The 22,225-nt window shown below is 37.9% G+C and overlaps 1 long non-coding RNA gene and 1 other non-coding gene across 4 annotated transcripts in view; one reads left to right on the forward strand and one right to left on the reverse strand.

The window, feature by feature from the left end:
* Positions 1-22,225, forward strand: part of LOC109549504 (uncharacterized) — a 485,617-nt gene that overhangs the window by 29,316 nt on the left and 434,076 nt on the right. The gene's annotated exons all lie outside the window — the stretch shown is intronic.
* On the reverse strand, positions 13,338-13,409 carry TRNAE-UUC (transfer RNA glutamic acid (anticodon UUC)). The gene has a single exon. It is a non-coding gene; the product is annotated as a tRNA-Glu (tRNA).

The following is a 22,225-nucleotide window of genomic DNA, read 5'->3' on the forward strand; positions in this document are numbered from 1 at the left end:
ACTCTGGACTCCACCCAGTAGATATCTTGTTCCTATTGCTTGTGCTCTATAAACTTGTTCTGTAACAGATGTTAGCCACGAGTAAAACCTGTTGCTGAGTCTTGCGAGTCCTTCTAGTAAATTAGCAAATGTGAGGGTGGTCTTGAGACACTTGAGACGATAGGAAAATAATTTGAACAGAAGCTTCACCAAAGAAGATATGAGTGGCTAAGTACATTCAGAGCTGCATAATAATATTAGTCATCTGGAAAATGCAAAATAAACCACAATGAGATATTGTTTTGTACCTTTTGGAATGATTAAAACTAGAAAGATTGATAATAATAAGTACAAGGAGGTAGAGGAATTGAAACTCTCATACACTGAACGTATAAATATGAAATGGTACAACCATTTTGGGAAAACAGTTTGGCAGTTTCTTGAAGTTCTGCACATGCCTACCACACAATTCAGCCATCCCACTCCCATATATTTACCCAAGGGAAAAGAAAGCATGCGTTTGTACAAAGGCTTCATACATGTTCATAACAGCTTTATTTGTAATATGTCAAAACTGCAAACAATCTAAATGTCCTTCTAGAAGTGAATAGATAAACTAATTGTCGTATATTCATCTATCAATGGATAACTACTCAGCAACCAAAATAAAAGAACTATGGATCCACACAATGTGGATAAATCTCAAAATAATTATACTTAGTGAAAGAAGCCAGACAAAAAGAGTACATATCGTATGATTCCATTTATTTAGAACTCTAGAAAATGTCAACTATAGTGTCAAAAGCAGATCAGTGGTTTCCAGATTGAGGAAGGGGTGTGGGGAGAGGCAGAGGATATGAGAAAACATTTTGGGGTAAGGGATATATTCCTTACTTTGTGGCGATGGTTTCATGGCTGTATACATATTTAGGAAGTTGCGAAATTGTACACTTTTTTTTTTCAGAATCATGGTGGTTGTAATGTAGCTTTATTTATTTATTTGGCTGCATTGGGTCTTAGTTGAGGTACGGGGGAATCTTTGTTGCAGCATGCGGGATCTTTTTGTTGCGGTGCACGGGCTCTTCATTGCGGTGCACGGGCTTCTCTCTAATTGTGGCACGTGGGCTCCGGAGTGTGCCGGCTCAGTAGTTGCAGAGCACGGGCTCAGTTGCCCCATGGCATGTGGGATCTTAGTTCCCCGACCAGGGATCGAACCCGAGTCCGTTGCATTGGTAGGCGGATTCTTAACCACTGGACCACCAGGGAAGTCCCTGTACATGTTTAAATATGTGCAATTCATTGTATGTCAATTATATAAAAAACATAAAACTAACAAATGCCATTTAGGAAAACCGTAGCCCAGTGTTACAAATTCCACCATATCTCCTGTGTTCCCAGCAACCTAAATTGTTTCCTTTGCAAACAACAGAACAAAGGCATAGTGTTTCTAGGCATTGAGCAAGGAAGAGAGGAGCTGAATATTGGAGCTAAAAGTTACACTTGACTCCTGCCCCAAGGACGGGTTAGCTAAGGAGATAAAACCTGAAACTATAAGAAGCTCTAGGAAAAAAAGAGAAAGAAGGGTCTAGATGAAGCAATATTGGCAAAATGTTCATAATTTGTGTAGCTGAATGATGGGTATATGGTATTTTTAAAATAGAAAATGTGTTACTAGCTTTAGCATATGAGTTAACAGAAGAACTGAAACCCCAAACATTCAAAAATGGTTGCCTATCAGTAATGGAACTGTGGGAAAAGGGGCAGCCATTGTTTACTGATTAAATTTGTACCTACTTTGTATATTGCTTTGTTAAAAATAAAAAGTTTTGCAAAAAGTCAACATCAGACCTGTGTAAAAAAAGTGTTCTTCCCTTATGCGAAGTCACTAATTTGTTTAACTCAGTTAATGATTCATGCAGTAAATTTAGCCATTTTGATGATCACTTGATTTTTGAAAGCTGAAGTTTTTTAAAAGTTCTGATTTATTCTTATTTGTACAGTTTTGGTAGAAGAAAAGGATTCTAAAACTGGAGGTTATAAGTACTCAGATATTTGAAAGCCGTTAGGTTTTATTTAAGAATATATAATTTTGGTAAGGCTTTATGAGATGAAAAGAATTATTGACATGCTGCTTATACTTATATATATCAAATATCTTGTACTTCCAGTTGAGAGGTATTTTTATTATATTCTACATCACTATTATCCTTCTTTGCATAATGGAGAGAAAAATTTCAGGAACAGGGGAGAATTCAAGAAAGGAAAAAGAATATCTTTATGCTTCCTCCCCTCATCACTTTGGGGGAATCTTTGACCACCATAAAGGAAAATTTTGAAAAATATGTATATTTTACATATTTTATCATATGTTAAAAAGTCTATAAATTTGAGAAATTTGGGGTTCTGAGGATTCAGAAAAATGGTTCTGAATTCATAGTGAATTAGAAACAATTGCTCCTAATGGTATCCTAACTGACGAAAGGAATTAGTTGCTGGTAAACCTAAGAAGGTAAGAACATAGGAAATGCCTTATTGGATCAAATCAGTGACTCTCTCCAAGATACCAAGGGATATTTTGGTGGAAGTACCCTGTGCTTTCATTACAAAGCAATAACCTCAAAATGTTTTTCAAAACACCCTGTATATCCTAAAATGTCCTTTCATATCTCATTAGGGATCTACAATCAGTGAATTTCCTAAACCTTCCTGAGGCCTATTTGTAGTAGAGTCTGTGCAGCCGAGTTAAGGGTACAAACTGCAGTCAAACAAACCTGGGTTGGAATCTTAGATCTTGGACAAGTAATTTCTCTGAGCCTCATTCTCCTCATCTGTAAAATGCAGGTAACTAAAGCAGCTACTTGACAAGGTTTTTGGGAGTATTCTGTGAGAAAATTCATGTAAATCATTGAGCATAGGGCCTGACAATTAGTACATAGTAAGTCCTTGTTATTTTGTATTTTCAGCCTGTACATTTTCTTGGTGTTAGTTATCAGGTCCATTCTACTAATTAAAAGTGAAAACCTTTTTTACAATAAAGGTTGGGCTTTAAAAAGGTGAAATAGTCAATCATCTACATGGTTTGATTTTAAGAGTATCAGGAAGATTCCAACCCCTTCATTTCCCCTCCCCCCACATAAATACAGCATACTCTACTACTCACTTTCATTCCATCAATAAAGCTCCATTTCCTTATTGACTTTGATCAAAATTCAAGTCAAAATTCAGATGTCACCAGGGTGGGTACTTCTGACTCAAGCCATAGATTGAAGACAGGTGAAATTTTAAAAAGTTAAAAAAAAAAATAGATGTCCACTGGAAAAAAAAAAAGATTGAATGAAGAATCTAAGAGTTCTTTCAATTCTCTGGGGAGAGACTAGGACAGGCACTGAATGGAGGAGAGTGGAGCAAGGGGTGCTAGGAGCTACCAGGGAAATGGAACTCTCCTCGACCTTATGGCTAGGGAAGCTATTTAGTGGAGTGCACTTTTTCCCAAAATAAGAATCACCTGGGTCATTCATTAGACGAACGGACTCACAGGCCCTTGCCCTGGAATTTGGTAAATGTAGGGTGGGGTTAAGGAATCTGAAGGGTTAATGACCACTCAGGGGATTCTTAAAACCTGACAAGTTTGAAAAAAACTAGAGCGCTTAAGAGCCCAGGCTTTGGAATCAGACAACACCTGGGTTCAAATCCTAGCTCTCCTCCTTAAGGATGACTGATCATGAAGTTAATTAACCACCCTCAACCTTGGTTTCCATCTCCATAAAATGTTTGGGGATTAAATAAATTAATGTGTACAAGACATTGTCTCACATTAGACACTGAAAAAAAGAATTGGCATTATTATTATCAAGTGTCTTTCGTTTCAATTCTTTCATACTTATATATGAATCCTTAGAGTCTCCTGGGCAAGGTGCCAAAGAGGTCAATGATTTTCTAGAACTTTTTGTTTGCTTTCTGACATGTCCTTATCTTTGAAGGCAGAGTTAGAGAAATTAGCACTGTTATTGTGATTAGCTGTTGTGGGCCACCTTTTATATCTTAATGCCTTATCATGTAAATTAGGCATTCAGAATGTCTGAGGATTTCTATTCAGACCCTTTTCCATAGGCCCTGATGTCACCTGTCCCTGAAAAGTTGATTTGCCTCGGAGTTACAGGGTTTTCAGACTTTAGTCTTCCGTCTGAGTTCCAACTTGAAAAGACCCAATAAAACTCGACTTTGAGTTACAGTTTAAGCGAGACTTTGAAAGCGCTTCAGAGATTGACTTCCAGGTTAGAAGGGGGCAGGGTGTCAGAGAAACAGAAATGAACAGAGGAAGACAATGCAGGGAAAAGTTAAAGACACATCAACAGTAAAAAGGAAATGACCATGAAAAAAGAGACAGAAAGGCAGGTTGACAGTGCCAGATAGAGGAAGGGGAAGGGTGGGGAGACACAGAGAGAGACAAAGATAGAGAAAGCAGCAGAGACGGAGCTAGACCTGAGGACAGAGACAGACAAGTACAGACAGAGAAAGAGATCAAGGCATGGGCTGGAAGGAAAGCTTCTCTATTATTAATAAAAGTAGGTTTCTATGGAAATCTCCCTAGAAGTTGAAAAAGGGGAAACTCATTCATTTAACACAATTTTAAAGTAATTACTATGGGAAAGGCACTGCTCGGAATTGTGGTGGAAATACAAGCATTTCAGCCCCTGGGTGGGGGAAGGGTGTGTAAGGCAGAAGGTGATGAGCAGTATGAAGAAATAAAGTGCTTCTTAGTTCAGAGAAGGGAAGAATGCATTCAGTTGGAGGCTTTAGGAGGTAGCTTTGGAGCTGGACCCTGAAGGATGAATAAGGGTTTTAACAGATGGAGGGGGGAAGACATTTTCAAACAATGGGAAGGGCACTGGTAAACAAGAGATGTGTTCAGGAAAAGAGGAATGGTATGATTTGGCTAAAGTTCAAATTACAAGTAGAGGAGTAGTGGGAGAAAGCTAAAAAATCATTTTCTGTACAGGAAGAGGGGTTGAAGGTAAGACTGGGGAGCAACTGAGGGTTTGTGGACAGGGGAGTAACAAGTCTGTGAGTGGGAAGCATTAGGAGGACAGAAACCGGAAACCGGAAGCCGGGTAGTGAAGACGTGAAGGATACTGTTGCTATTGTGCGTTCCAAGAGGTGAGTCCTATCAGCTATCTCTTAAACATCCCTTCCTCTCTGTTTTGCAGTGTCCTAGTCATTACTGCTTGGATCAGTAACGGTCCAAAGTCTTGATTGAAGGTAGAGGATAAAGTCAAGGGAGAAACTGAAGACCACCTGTAGGTTTCTAATTGGAAGGATGGTAATGTCATTACCAGAAATGGTTTGGAGGAGATAGGTTTAGTTTTTGATATGCAGTGTTAGTGTGGATGAAAAATGTCACCTGCCATATCAGTAAACAAAGGATGTTGCAGCCATGAAGCCCTCAGCCACTGCAGCTGTCCCAGCTGTGCACCCAGAGGGTATTAGGATGAAGAAAAGCAGGATACTGGCCCTAGACAGTTAAGGTACATATGGAAGTAATGATTTCGATGAGCCCAGACTCTTGCATCTTCCCATACATACATAGAAAAGTGCTAAATTCATTAACTTGAGATGTGTGTTTTTCTTTAATTCACAGTAATCTTTTGATGTTCCAACTACCTGTTTTTGTTGCAAAACTCCTATGTATCCTGGCTCCTCCCTTACCTCTTTGGAGCACTCCCTCAGAGCAATCTGATAGGCTGTCTTCTGGGCTTAAGTCCTCAGAAACTCTGCTGAATAAAACATAATTCTCAAGTTTTAGGTTCTGCATTTTTTTTCAGTCGACATTAGAGATGCTAGTGCAGCATTTGGGTGATATCCAGGAGGTGACTGGATTATGGATCTAGACATTTGGAAAGAGTTTGGTGCTCTAAAGCCTGGAGGTAGACTATGATGTGTTCCAGGAGATGGACTAAAATAGGCTCTGTGGGAAGAGTTCTTATATGCTTCCTTTTAACCCTGAGTTCCTTTTCAGTTAGACCCTGGAACCCTGTGTTAAGGGATCATGACTCTCAGTAGTAGATTTAAATCAGTTTCGCCCTTCTACTTGATTGTCACCTCTACTCCTAAGACATCCTTGCAGACCCAGAGGAAAAAGAGAGAGGGAATTAATAGACAGTCATAAGCTATAGGCAGTGGAATGGGATGAAGTGTTCTCTTTTTCCAGCTGAGCACAGCACCTACCAGCTAGATGGGTTACTCCAGCTGATGAGCACAGAGTAACAGCAAATGGTATGAGAATACAGGTGGCAAAATGAGATGGCTCTGTGTCTATTCATGCTGTCCTACTTTGCTCCTCCAGCTAGGGAGAGGGTATTCTGCTGAGTTTTACAGAACTGATAGGACTAGCTCAAATGGCTGAGGAGAGAACCCTACTATCTCCATGTGGGTGCTTGCTTCTTCCTTAAGGACTCAGCCCTCAGCCCTTCATGATGCAGGGTGGGAGGGTGATTTGCTGTGAATAAAAAGGGAGTGAGGCCAGATGAAGAAACACTTGGCTATCTCAGGACCTGTCATCACCTACCTCTCACTGTACCACTTTTAATTCCCTCATTTCTTCCATAGTATTGCAAACCTTTGCTTCCCTCCATCCCCAAAACCTGCAGTGCTTACTCCAACCACATTCAGTGTAAAGTATCCCTTAAGCACTTAAATGTGTGTAGCTTTGTCCTTTAAAACAAGTATATTCCAATAATGAGGAACGGGTGCTTGGGCCTTCTGTAAGTAACCTCTTTCACTCTGCCAGCTGCTGGACACCTTGAAGCAATTGATCTAGTGCAGTGGATCTCAACTGATGAAATACATCTGAATAACCTAGGGGAGCCCTTTAAACATACAGATGTCCAAGCCCATCTTGTGATTATAACTCCTTTGGTTTTGGAGGTAGGACCCAGAACTATGTATGTTTAACAAGCTTCTTGAGTGATCCTCATTCACATGAAATGTGTTATCAGCAAATTGAATTATTTCCATCTTGGCCATTGACTACAGTAGTTGGGTCTTACAGGCTTTAGGTCCTATTCCCTAGTTGTATTAGCATCCTCAATTTAGTGAGCATGAGCTTCACAAAGGGGAACATGTGAAAAAACGTATGCTCAGTCCCCATTCCATAGCTACTTGATCAGAATCTCTGAGAAAAGGGTGCTGGAATCGGCATTTTTACAAACACCATAGTTAGTTATAGTGCACTAGTCTGCAAACCACACTTTGAAAAATACTGAACTAAGTCTGGGAAGTGAAAGTTGGCAGGAGCGATGCAGTTTGGGGCACAGTAGAAAGAAGAGGTAGATCAGATGACCTGTTGAGTCACTGCAGCTCAGTAGACCAAAAAGGTCATGGTTGGAGTCTCTGCTTCAGTAATGTACTGGCCTGTGGTTACAGCCTAGGTAAATGAGGCCAGATGACAGCTAGAGAAGACTGCTAACTAATTAAACTTGGTCTAAGGTCAGGCCACCAATTGGCAGACACAACTTCTTTTTTAAGTTGGAGAATATGGATGAGAAGTATAGGAGAGACCTGAAATATAAGAACTTTTCCTTTGACTTCTCAAACCCATTTTCTTATTTATTTCTCTCAGGGCTTAACTAGTTTCCTCTGTAACAGTATCAGCATTGACTCATAAATTATTATTCATTGTTAAATTATGTTAGGAATGCATTCGAAATGCAAGAACAAGGTGTACAATGTAGACACTATTTGACAAGGCACTTAGACTTTCTTTCTTAAGTGAGGGAGGAATATTTTTTCTGTGATATTTGAAAAATGAAGGAAATGTTTGTATTTGTCATACAATATATTTTACAAAATCATCTGATTTCCTATTAAGTGTCCTTCTTCTATGAAAAGCCATGTAAGGTAAGGCTGGTTGCTTTTCTGTTAGTGGGGGGCACAGAGGGTATAACTCCTACTGGCAGTTAAACTGAGTTTGAGATTTCACATATACTGTGATTTTCTGTTGTGATTTAAGCTTTTGACTGTTAACATATTACTCAGACTTCTGTCTCCTCTTCCAGTCAACTAGATGGTAAGCTTCCTGAAGGCAAGCATCTTGTCTCAGACTTCTTTATAGTCCTCTATCTAGCATAGGACCATGCTCGTAGTGGTCTCTCAATAAAGGCTGAACATTTTTAATGGCTAAGTAGTATTCGTGTGTGTGTGTGTGTGTGTGTGTGTGTGTGTGTGTGTGTGTGTGTGTGTGTGTGTGTGTATCACATCTTCTTTATCCATTCATCTGTTGATGGACATTTAGGCTGTTGCTGACATTTGCAGCAACATGGATGGACTTGGAGGACATTATGCTAAATGAAATTATTCAGAGAGAGAAAGACAAATACTGTATGATATCACTTACATGTGGAATCTAAAAAATACAACAAACTAGTGAATATAACAAAAAAAGAAGCAGACTCACAGATATAGAGAACAAATGAGTTTTTACCAGTGGAGGGTGTGGTGAAGGGGCAATATGGGGTAGGGGATTAAGAGTATTATATATTAGGTATAAAATAAGCTACAAGGATATATTGTACAACATGGGGAATATAGCCAATATTTTATAATAACTATAAATGGAGTATAACCTTTAAAAATTGTGGATCACATTATTATATACCTGTAGCTTATATAATATTGTCCATCAACTATACTTCAATAAAAAACAATTGAACTTACATGAGAGTACTGAGATGGGAATGACAGGATTGTGCACGTCCACTCCACTTGTGCTAAGTTGTAGTTCTAAGACACAGAGCAGCATGAGATAAGGGATGGTACGATTTTGGCAAATCTGCCCCAGCACTTGCTATTTATATTATGCACCCTTAAGCTGTGATATTTAGAGTTGATGATAGCTGAACCATTTTTAGCAAAATGGGTAGAAGACTAAGAAAATTAGCAGGTCTCATTCACAAGAGTTGAAGAGAAGGACTCGTCCTTCTGCTTTGTAATAATGAAACTAGTGACTATAGGCCCTAATATATGAGTCATAGAAACTTGAATGAATCTGCCCACTTCCACAATATTTGTGCAGACATGAATTATCTGCTACTTACCTCTATACATATTATTTCAGGTGAATCTGTGTATAAGTACACCAGGAGTAAGGAGGAATTGGCCCCTATGTAGACAACTGGGCATAGAGGTAGAACCATTCTTTGTAAAGGAAAGGATTCAACTTTACATACAGTGATATTTCATAAAAAGCAGATATGCTAGGGTTTTTTTGCCTTCTTCCTGACACCTCCACTTAACTAATAATTGCCATGAGAAAACAAGATAACTCTGTTGTGAAAAACACTAAACTTACAGTGTCCTGCAGCTACAACCATAAATCTGAAATGGAAAGGTTGATGTTAACCACCACTTATATGAAAAAGAAAATGCAGTTGTTGACTTCCTAAGACTTTTTAAAAAAAATTTTATTGGAGTATAGTTGTTTTACAATGTTGTGTTAGTTTCTGCTGTACAGCAAAGTGAATCAGTTATACGCATACATATATCCACTCTTTTTTAGATTCTTTTCCCATACAGGTCATTACAGAGTATTGAGTAGAGTTCCCTGTGCTATACAGTAGGTCCTTATTAGTTATTTATTTTATATATAGTAGTGTGTATATGTCAATCCCAATCTCCCAGTTCATCTCACCCCCCTTCCCCCCTTGGAAACCATGTTTATTTTCTACATCTGTGACTCTACTTCTGCTTTGCAAATAAGTTCATCTGTACCATTTTTCTAGATTCCACATATAAGCAATATTCCTAAGACTTTTAAGAAACAGAAAACATTATGCGAATTAGTTGAGACAATTAGGTATTTAATAAAGAGTTTGGTTTCATTCAACTATGTGAATATTTCTCAGAATTCTTATCAAATATCTGCTTCCCTTTTTGATTCCAGGTCTTCTCTGATAAAGTGCTTCTTAGGTGAACCCAGCCCCACTACAAGTGTCAGAACCAGCCTTTGGTTGAACAGAATGGGCCAGAGAGGGGAAGGATGGGGCTGAGAACCTAGATAGACTTACAGGTGTCAAGCAGCCAGAGAGGCAGGCAATCTGGAAAGTTCCAAGCAGCAGTCATTAGGAAAAGGTCCAGACAGTTAAACAGAGCCCAGATGATATGTTGAGATCCAGACAGGCCAACAATTGGTATAAGAGAGGTCTTGTAACAGATGGCAAGGAACAAGTCATGAAGACAAGGTTTAATGCAGATAGAACCTAATCACAAAGACATATTTTAGACATGAATTCTAGGTTAGGAATGAAGCTAAGATTGGTTATGATAAGGCAGGAGGTCAGAATGAGATCTAAAATGAAGGTGGCAGTACTGATCATTGAGATTATGGTTCCAGAATTGGAGATGAAGTTGAACCCATGGACAGAAATAGAATGGCTTCAGCTACTGGGATTAGTTAGCTGTTGGGGTTCTAAGCTAGATACTAAAATTAGTATATTCCTGTGATAACTTTATTTAGATAGATGCCTGCTGCCATTTCCCAACACAGAGGAAAACTTAATCTTTATATCCTTCTGAGTAGTGCAACTTGCTTATAAAATCTCATCTTAAAATGTCTTCTGTTACATATTCATTCCACAAACATTTACTAAATTGCTGTATTTCAGATACTGTGGAATACTGAGGTGAGTAAGACACAGCCATTGGCCTTAGAAAACGTATAGGTTCATGAAGGAGCAAGCGTCTAAAGTAATGATTACAATATGGCGTGCTAAAAGCACAAGGAATAGACGTAACTTTCATGAAGTCATTCAATCAACCAAATGTATGGGGTGCCTTCTATTTTACAGGCACTGGTCTGGGAACACAGGATAACACTGAGTCCAAACTTGTGGTGTCATAAAAACCTTCCAAGAGAAGGTGAAACTTGATCAGAATTTTGTAAGAGGTAGCCAGGTAAAAGGATGTGGCAGACATTATCCATTCTCCCGTTCCTGCATACAAATAGAACCCTGACTTTTTGAGGCAGCATTGTGTCTAGTTAAAAACTGCCTGCCCATTCATACCCCATTCTAGGTATGAGTGACCGTGTAAGTGAAAACCTCTTGGATGGGGCTTTGTTGAAAATCATTTTTTCCCAATGAAAATGAACTTAACTGACAGGTTCTTCACTCTTCCTTTTCTTCATGCTTGGAGTGCAGATATGAAACCTAGAGATGGAATCATCATCTCACAGCCATGAGTACAAGAGCCTCCTTATAATAATGGTAAAATAAAAAGATAATAGTAGTCTTGGTCCCTGATGATACCATAAAACTTCTATTTCCTTTGGGTTTTTGTTTAAGCCATTGTAGCCACTTCTCTATTATGTACTGTTAAACACAATTCTAAGTAATAAGAAGAGTACTGGAGTTTGGTAGTAGAGAGTTCAAGAGAAATTTGCCAGGCATAGGAAACAATGGCACATACAAAGGTGTGGAGTGAGAAGCTTTCAGGATGAAGAAACTGTAAGGAAACCAAACTAGTTGGAGTTATGAAGGGAAGGAGACCAGAGATGAAGTTGGAGAGGTAAGTAAAGACCAGTTCCTTGTAACCCATATTAAGGAGTGTGGGCTTTGTTGTAAAGGCAATACAGAATCTCTTATGGATTTTTTAATGACTTAACCTTTGCATTTTAGGGAGAACATTTTATTAGAATATTTAGGAACATTTGGGAAAGGAGAGACTGATGGCAGGCAGACTAGATAGGAGATTTATAATCATCCAGGTGATTAAAAACCAAAGCTGGGGCTTCCCTGGTGGCACAGTGGTTGAGAATCTGCCTGCTAATGCAGGGGACACGGGTTCGAACCCTGGTCTGGGAGGATCCCACATGCTGCGGAGCAACTAGGCCCGTGAGCCACAACTACTGAGCCTGTGCGTCTGGAGCCTGTGCTCCGCAAGAAGAGAGGCCGCGATAGTGACAGGCCCGCGCACCGTGATGAAGAGTGGCCCCCACTTGCCACAACTAGAGAAAGCCCTCGCACAGAAACGAAGACCCAACACAGCAAAAATAAATAAATAAATTACTAAAAAACTCCTACCCCCAACATCTTCTAAAAAAAAAACACAAAGCTAAGGTAGTAGAAATGGAAATTCATAGACCAGATTGGAGTTATTAATTATAGGTCTCTAGAAGAGACTCAAAATATATCAAGGAGGTAGAATCCATATAGATTGGATGTACGAATTTGAAATGGAGAACATCTCAAGGATGATTCTCAGGTTTCTGTCTTGGGTGACCAGATGGTTCACCAAGACTGGTACTACAGGAGGAGATGGTTAAGTAATGATCCAAACTCTGATATCTCTGATAACCAGAGAGAATTTAAGTATGTTTTTCCAATTGTAAAAGTATCTCTCAGGAGCAGTGATAATACAGCCTCAACTCTTAAGGTTGACATTTATATAAACTTAGTGTTTTCAGAAAATTTCTAAGTAGATTGAGATAGAGATAATGGTATTTTACCTTCATACAATACAATGTTTAGGCTGTTCTTTAATATTTCTTAGAACACTGTTAGAAACAGAAACAAAATATGAAAACAAAGATAACAACACCAAAACAGCTATACTACAGGAACCATAGTAATGTTTTTTGTTTCTTTGTTTCCTATTTCAGCCCAGTTCAGCTCGGTAAGGAGAAAATGATGAATAGAAAAGAATAAGAGGGAAAGAAATGTGCCATAAGAGACATTTAACAGATGTTATTTTAATGTGTCTGACATAGCTCTGCATAGTTTTACACCTTTATGAGTTTATTGTGATAATGGTGGCAGAAAGATGCAGGCTCCAGGCGCTGCTAAGTAATGAGGCAATTTTGAGTTTTACTTGATACTTCCATTAAAATCTGTTCACAGTGTCTGTGCTCTTTCAATTTAGCCTAAAGAGTACTTACACAAAAAGCCCTAGCAGTGGCAAAGGGAATCAAGACTGCCTGCATTCTTTTCCATCTATATGTCTTCTCTTTGGTTTGGTCGAGCTGAAGGGCAGAGTAGGTTGGCACCTGTTATCAGCCCGTGTAGCCGTCTCACAGTAAAAATAGTGATGTCCAAAGTCTAGTAACCATGACTAGAAAGGTTTGGTTGTGCCTAAACTTCTGTACTTGTTTGCATAAACCAAAAGCCCATATTTGGACAAAAGTAATGAGAGAACTGTAATCATTCAGTTCATCTTGGTAGGATTTGACTTATTGCTACTGCCTTCTGAATTAAATGGATTTAAAGGGGCACTTAAAAGACTTAGAAAAACTACTCTTGCTACAGATGTTCTGCTGCTTTGTTTATTTGTTTGTATTTAGCCGCACCTCGAGACTTGCGGGATCTCAGTTCCCTGACCAGGGATTGAACCCAGGCCACGGCAGTGAAAGTGCCAAGTCCTAACCACTGGACCACCAGGGAATTCCCCTTGCTGCTATTCTTAAACAGTGGAAGACTGCTTCTAATACAAGAGAGGATATTGGTGTGATGGGAGAAAACCAGATATTGTGGAATAACTAGGTTCTTATGAGCTAGAAATATGGATTAGGAAGTTGTTGCCTATGGTCACTTGAGCTTTATTGCCATGTCAAAGGAAAAACTGAAAAAGAAAGGGTTGCTTTATAAAATGTATTTTTGGGGAGACCATGCTCGTAAGTAAGTTTGGAAAACACTCCTTAGAGTAGTCAGACAGTAGGATAGTATTTGCTAAATTATCATTTCAAGGCCTAGATACCTAGGCATCAAGTGTATTTTTAGTTATATGTTTAATTCACATCTTTCTGACACAGTGCTCAATAGTGAGAGGAAGTTTACATCCCACACTCTGGGATTGGATAATAAAACACTCCAAGGGGAATTTTTTTCCTGAGCCCGCTTTACATTCATCTCATACTCAGAAGGACAAAGGCTCATTTCACTTTTAACTTTTCTTTTTCCCTGCCACAACCTCATCACAGATGGTTTTCATACAAATGTGTGCTCTTTTGTTTGATTTACCTCAATTACTGTTTCTACCTTTCGTTTCCTAGAGTACTTTGCAGAATCCCAAACTATTTTAATTCCAAAGCAGATTAGTTATATACCAGTACAAAATCCAAGGCTCACCAATCAGAAAGCTAGGAATGAAATAGGTGTCTGTCTGTGAAGGCATTATAGTGATTTGGGGCCGGACCAGGTGGTGAGGTAGTGACAGAAGATCTTCACTGTTGCCACTTTGCTTGGAAGCAGGAAGTTACAGGAAGAAGCAATAATGCCTTAAGAGGAGTATAACAGAAAGGAAAAGAACAAGAAATAAAGCTGAACGCATAGAAATAGCTTCCACTTTACTTTTCATTATATCTAAAGGCTCTAGAGTGCTATCTGACATTTCTAACAGGAGAAACAGTCAATAAAAGGTATGAATAATTTTCATTTATATATACATTTTATACCCCAAATGTGGAAATCAGCCCATCTGAGAATGAGCATTCCTAACTGCACCATCAATGAGTTCAAAATCAACTGGACTGTGACTGTCAAACCCCTTTGAAACAGTCTATTTGTTTCAAAGTCATGTTATTTGCCCTTGTAAGAAGCAAAATAAACAGAGTAGTTTAAAAGAAAGTTGGGAGATAGTTGGGCTTTAAGGATTTGACAAGTTTGAGAAGTAAAAAAGAGAGAACTCAAGTTTTCTTTTATATGATGGGGGGGTGTTTATCCTATTTTTAAAAAATCAGAATCAATAACTAATTTATTCAACAAACAATTATTGAACACCTTCTATGTGTCATTTGAAATATAGTTGATTTACAATGTTGTGTTAATTTCTGCTGTACAGCAAAGTGATTCAGTTATACATATATATGTTCTTTTTCATATTCTTTTCCATTATGGGTTATCACAGGATATTGAATATACTTCCCTGTGCTATACAGTAAGACCTTGTTGTTTGTCAAACCTTTCTTTATTATAGAGTCTAGGTACTAATTATAGAACAGCTACCGAGGTTTGAACTTGTTCAGAGTTAAAAACAATGGTACACCCACATGCTCTTTCAGCCACCTTTCAGTAACCTGCCTGTTTCAAAACTTGGAAGCTTCAGCTCAGATTGTTAGCTTTTACCGTTTTTTTTCTTTTTTTTTTGCAAGATACATGGAAAGGTGAAATAGGATAGAAAGTCATTACAATTCAATGGTATTCCTGTAGTGCCTGTAGACAATATTCTGACTTGTTTTTCTCATAGACACTTGGTTATAAATCCAAATGAATATTTTTTTTAATCAGTCTTGGAAAAGAAATATCTCATCACAACCTGTTAAGCTTTATTTGTGAGAATATAATGAAAAGTTTAAGAAAGGAGGAAGAGACTTACAATACCAAGGTTTTCATGAAAATTAATCTAATCTATTGCTAAACTCAAATTCCAAGTCTGAGTTTTGAAACAAACTTTCCATGGCATTCTAACTAATCTGCGATGACTGTTACATAAATAGCTTTTTTTTCTCTACACCAAATACAAAATGCTCTCATTTCCAAATCCTGAAAAGCTGTTTGTGATGACATTGAATAAACAGGAATCCTTTTAAAAGAATAGGCCATTGCTACAAACAAGTCAATTTCAGCATTCCTTTCCCAGAGCTATTTTGCATATTGGGTCATACAACAGTTTTAGTCCTAGTAACTGTCTATTTTGGGAGCTCACCTACAATCTGGTGACATTATGGGAAAAGTATGAAATTAGAACTGCAATATGAATTTTAAAAAAAGGCAAACATCCAGAGTTTAAAAGATTATATTAGTACTTAGCTACTTTTCATGTAGAAAGGTGCTTTTCAAGCACTAATTAATCCGCTTAAAACCCCTGTGAGCATGGCTGGGCTAGAAGAAAATCAGAGTTTTGAACAGAGAAAAGTGAAAAGTTTCTAGTGGAGCTATATTTTTCCATAACTCATCTCCAGGCAGAATCTCCTAAATAGGTGTCAATTAAATTCTGCCTATCTGAATAGTCAGGCTGTTCAGTAGATTAAGAAATTCAGTTTTGCCTGAAACCCTTAGGGGTAACCCAAAGCCTTATCTCATAGTCAAACAAAATCTCAGATTGAGAAATCAAGGAAGCCCAGAAGTATCCTGGATATTTGTACATATTCAGGGTCAGTGATGGACTAATATAAACCTAAATACACTGGTTCTAACTAGAATTGGACATATTGCTAGGAAAATAACCAGTTAACTCACCGTGTCTAATTCCTTACAGGTCAATAATTCATTTCTGACTATGGCAGTTTCATTCAAACTTTTGGGGTGAAGGAATGCATTATGGGTGTCACTGACTGCCACTGGCAGGCCTGAGGCATAAACAAGAGAGAAGACCAAACAGAAGGGAAGAAGTGGTTTTGGTAGAAGATCACCAACAAATTCTTAAGATGTCAGCCATAATTTCTACCAATGGCCTGGAGGGCAGGGAGATAAATGCATTACCTGTTAAAGCAATGGAATGAGTAAAAGTAAATTCAAGGAACAGGTCATGCTAGAAAGTGCAGGAAGATCACCACATATAATAGCCAATTCATGTGAGAACCACGTCACAAGCCAGGATATTGTACGTAGATAGAATCTATGAGCTATCCAAAACACAACTCAAGAAACATGTCAAATTCAAATACGACATTGTGGCAAGGAGCAGCAGTACAACTATCCCCACACACGGCACTTATACACACATGAGTTATCACTTCCTAACATACTTCACAATTGACTTATGATGTTCCCCTCCCACCCTCCCCCTAAAGAATGGAAACTACTAAGGTAGAAAGTTTTGTACGTTTTGTTTACTGATGAATGCATATACAACAGTGTCTGGAATATAATAGGCTCTCAATAACTATTTGCTGACTAAGTGAAGTTTAAGAAATGAGTATGGGATGTTACAGAGTGGATGAATGAGGGGTACAAAGCACACTGAGCTCATTACAGTGGATTGTTTATCAACTACTATTTCTATAGCCATGTGGACTCTATCTTAAAGTACAAGTTCTCTATGGCTGCTGCTTTTTAGACAAATAGAATGGAGACCATTGAAGTGAACTGGGAAAAGGAGAGAGCAACAGGAGAGGGGTCCAGAGAATACTGAAGGGTGAAGGGGTGATATATTCTGTAGGATCCTGTTGTCCATTGTAAGGATTTTGGCTTTGACTCAAAGTGAGGTGGGATGCCATTGGAAAGTTTTGAGGAGAGGAGTGACTTGATCTGACATAGATTTGAAAAGAATCTCTTGGGATGCTGTGTGAAGAATAAACTGTAGGAGTAAAAAGGCCAAAGCAGGGAGACCAGTTAAGACACTACTACAATAATCCAAAACACAGATGATGGTGGTTTGGACCTGAGTGATAGCAGTGGAGGCTTTGAGAACTGATCAGACTGAGGGTATGTTTTGAAGGTAGAGCCAATGGGATTTCTTGATGGATAAGACATGGTGCGTGAGAGAAGGAGAATGAATCAAGGATGATGACAGTGTTTTTGCCCTGAGCAAATGGAAAGATGGAGATATTTATTGAGATGAAAAAGGCTTGGTAGTTGAAAGATTGGGGATGTTAGAAAAAAAAATAGGTTGGAGATTTCAATACATTTTCAGATAATTTTCTTCCTTGGCGGGGGCAGGATAGCAGTGGTGGTGGATACTAATCATTTCATTGTTGCTTGTTTAAGTCAACAAAACTGTGAGTGGGGATTTGGGGGGTTGTTTTTTGGTTTTACTTCTGAGATGGAATATGATGCAGTACAAAGAATCTTCAGAATATCTATCAAGGACAGAATAGATTTTATTATAGTAGATTAATGAGCACATTAAGATAAACTCATTTAGTGTTTTACTGTGATAATTCACTAAGAGAAATTAAGTATTTTTGGTGCCTATTGGTCCTCTGAAATTGACTGATACCAGTAAACTGTAAATTAAATATACATATGTGTACAAGGTGGAAACCACTAGCAAAAACAAGATCAGCGTGACAACCAGCCACACCATATTAAACTAAAAAGGCTACACACACACACAACTCAGAAGTTACACTACTTTCTGAAAGTGAAATCTTAAGGAGTGTATTACTGATTTCATTCTTGTAAAAAATCTGTACAAACTCAGTATGGCTAATATTATGGCGTTTGTTAAGCAAACAAATATTTGGAGACACACCCATATCCTTTGATCCAGAATTCCACTTCTACTAATTTCTCTTGAGGTAATATTAAGGATGTGCACAAAGGTTTACATCCCAGAATGTTTCTCAGGGCTTTTGTTATAATAAAAATTGGAGACTGTTTAAATAGCCAAATATAGAGGATTTTAAAAATTTATGCACATTCACTCAATGGAATACTATGCAGCCAATTCAGAGAATATTGTTGAAGTGTACATATTAGTACAGTAAAACCTGCCTGACATATGAGTGAAAAAAACAAGTTAGAAAACAATATTACATATGACCCCACTTGAAGAGGTGTGGGCTTAATCTATTTTTGATAAGAAAAGTTCTGCAAGTGTATACCACAAAATGGTAACTGGTTTCGATGGTGGGATTATGGACAGTTTCTATGGTTATCTCTATTTTCTAAAATAAACTTGTACTACTTTTATAATAAAAATGTTCAAATGCATAGAACAACAAAGATTACAAGAGATTAAAGTATTTCATGCTTTAGAAAGATAAACAAGTCTTGTTCTCCCTGGAGACACACCCTTGTTCATGCATCATAGGATAAACCTCTAACAGCATATTATTACTGGCACTCCCTGGCTACAGTATTTCTGATTGAGATTAGTATGAGTTGCCAAGTTAAGTATTTAAAACACTCACAAAAAGCCCTTCCAATGTAAGAAATGTGGCTAAATACCCACATGTTCATAAGATGACTTTCAGGGTTTTACCAATTACAGTAATAATTTAAACAAATAACAATTAGTATGCATTCTCGCAGAACCTTGTGTGCTTTTGCATTAGCTATACAAAAAAGGGACTAGGGAGAAAACTCTCAACAGAAATGAGAGAACAAATAGCTAGTATCTTTAAGTTTCTCATTAAAGATCCACTTTTTTCTCCATCTGGCCAGGCAAATAATGTAGAGATGGCCAACTCTAGATTATGCAGGGTCATGAGGGGCAGAAGCAACGTGGATAATTGAAATCCACTGATAATCTGGAAACCTAATTTTATCTAATAGTTGCAACCACCTCCTGGACAGAACCCTCAGTAGAGCTGCTAATGAGAAGCATAATTGAGTGGTTTGAGTTCATCTGCTTTCAGTTATCCTTTGCAGGTGCTAATGAACAGTGAAGTGGTCAAAAGGCTGTCAGCCAAAGGAAGTGGTAGGAGAAAAAGCAGGACATGGATAACCCCAGAAACTGGATAATCAGCCTCGAAATTGTTGAGTTGACTAGAGTGAGGATCAGCTATTAATTATCTGCTTAACTAAATTCCACAAGGATATATATCATGAAACCAGATCTTCATAGTAAGGGTGTTCATGTATGCAGAGTCTATCTTGGTTAATGTGAATTATGGTATAGTCTTAGAAACTCTCTATACTGCAGTGATTTTCCTGGGCAGCAATGATAGGATATTTATTGTCAGAGCACAGCTAATCAACTACAGGCTCCACGGCTAAATATGGCCAACAGGCTGCGTATGAGTCAGGGCTCTGGCAGACAGCCCTTCTTTTAGACCAATGGGAATGTGATTGACTCACTTCCATGCCTTTCTGGGAGAGAATATAAGCATTGCTGGTATCCAAATTGTTTTTTTTTTTATTATTGCTCCAAATTCATGTTTTAGTAAACAGCTTTTTGAAAGTATTGTTATGGTGAACATTTTGTGGTTTATGTTAAGCATTTGGTTTTCAAGAATTGTTGAAAATAAATGCTTTTAGAGTGCAGTTATTTTCAAGTATTACACAATAAACTCTAATATTTGTAACTAAAACTGTATCTATGTTTGATTAGTAATTAAGCTCTCAAATAGTTATGAAAGTAATTTCCTTTTATAAGGCTGTATTTTAGGACAAATTGCTTGATACATTCACTAATATTCAGAGCTTCAGCTATTTCTACATATGATTATGAATGCAGCTCTCTATAGTGGTAGTAAAACTGTTTTCCATTTATGGCAGTAGTTTAAAACAAAGTACAGTATAAACTATCTGATATTTGTAAATAAAACTGTATCTGCACATGAATATTAATTATGTTTTCTATAGCAATTGTGAAAGTAATCTCCATTTATAGCACTCGTTTTGAGTAAATGAGAATTTTAATCATTTTAACATCAACTGTTATTTCTTGATCTTGTCCTATGATAGTGTGTCCCTTTGCCCATATTGTGAGCAAAAGGGCCAACAAACTAGTTTTATAAAAGGGGATCGTTTAAGCCATTTGAATATTCTAGATTACTCCTTAACTTTTGCTTAAAACTAAATAATTTTCATTTCAATTACAGATACCATTTACCAAATTCTACCTAACTGAATAAACAAGTCCCCAAATTTCCACTTTAGTGAAAATTTGGGTAAGCTCTAGCCCAATTTACTTCCATAAAAAACAATGGCATGAGTAGATGAATTGTAAAATTTATTCATGTTGCTTTATATGTATTGACTCATGTAATACTTTGGGGAGATGGTACCATGACATCTCTAATTTATTATAGATGAGAAATTAAGATTAGGTAATTTGTCAAAATTCACCTAGAGCTCCTAAGTGGCAGGGCTCAGATTTAAACCCAAGCAGTTGACCTCTGGAGTCAAGCTTTGTAATCCTCCATGCTGTATAGTTTCATTTAGATTTCTGTTGCCTAACATATGCAGCCTGCGTATGACTACTTTTAGGTACTCCCGGACCATCTTCCAACTTTTATCTCTGTTAATTTGGCAAGTGTCTACTACGTTCAAATAGGGCCACAGAAATTCTATTTATACATAGAGTTTGAATTAATTTTCATGTGTTTGTCAATTTGATTTCTCCCACAGTTAATCAGTTCTGTCTTTTATTTTATTTTTTAAACCTTTGCTATTTGATGCCTTCACTTCCACCATGGACATGGATTTCTATTAAACAAATAAACAATAAGGAACTAATTATAATACACTGCATTTGCAAAGCACTTTCACAGGCTTGCTCTCATTTGGTTCTCACAAGTTCATTTATTATTTTTTAATTATAAAACTACTCAAGTGTAGCAGGAGTCTTCGAGTGAAAGGCTAGGTTGTAGAAGTACTCACTGTGGATGGAAACATGTCCAGGCATATCTAGATGCCCAGGAAGACAGACTCATCAGAGGTTTACTTAAATGAGGGTTTAAGGACTCTGATATGAGTTATAATAACTGGGTAAGTTGAAATTAACATCTGCCCCAAACAATAATACCCCTCCCTGAGTTTTGGGAGAATAAGAGCCCTCCTTTGAGTAAGAATTCAGTTTAATAGATGGGAAAGAACAACTTTGAGGGAAGTTATTATTGAAAAAACTTCTTTGATTAGGAAAAAAATGGTCTGTGTTAGAGAGGAAGGGGTGGTTGAGTAGAACATGCATGGGGCTGTGCTGTGCTGAAGGCTCAGTGTCAGGGGTATTGCTGGCTCTGATAGATAACGATTCAAATAAAAGAGCTCTAGCATTAGAGTCATCCTAAGAACTTGAAAGCACAGGGCAGTGCTATTTGTGGCTTAGTAATACACTGATGTACAAGTAAGGGCAGAAATGACTGTCGGAATGGAATGGAAAAGCAACTAAGGCTACAGTATCGTGGCTGACATCCAGAGGTATGACAGAAGCAGTAGTTTCTGCTAGGGCACAGGTCTGGAGCAGCAGAGGCAGAGATGACAAATGCCATAAGGAGGAGAAAAACCATCACTAGCCATTCATAAACCATGTGAACCACATTCCTTGATTCTGCTCCACCCCCTTGAATTGGAAGGGAGAATGGATCCCAGAGATGCAACTATTGGAGGGTGAGAGATTGATTGGATTATACTATGATTGGACCCTCCCCTCCCTCTCTTCATTAGAAGAGTCTAAAGAAATGATTAAGGTCACACACATATTATAGATATTTACAATTATTTTACTATCACTACCAAAACCAACCAATCTAGACAAATCCTCATTCAATTGATCACATCTCAATTTTATGTAGAGACAATTCTTAAAGAGTCATCTTTTTCCCCTTTTTTGATTCTCTTTTTTCTCATAGTTTGTTTTATTATTTCCTTCT

The sequence above is a fragment of the Tursiops truncatus genome, chromosome X, assembly GCF_011762595.2.
Source record: "Tursiops truncatus isolate mTurTru1 chromosome X, mTurTru1.mat.Y, whole genome shotgun sequence".
NCBI classification, from domain to species: domain Eukaryota; kingdom Metazoa; phylum Chordata; class Mammalia; order Artiodactyla; family Delphinidae; genus Tursiops; species Tursiops truncatus.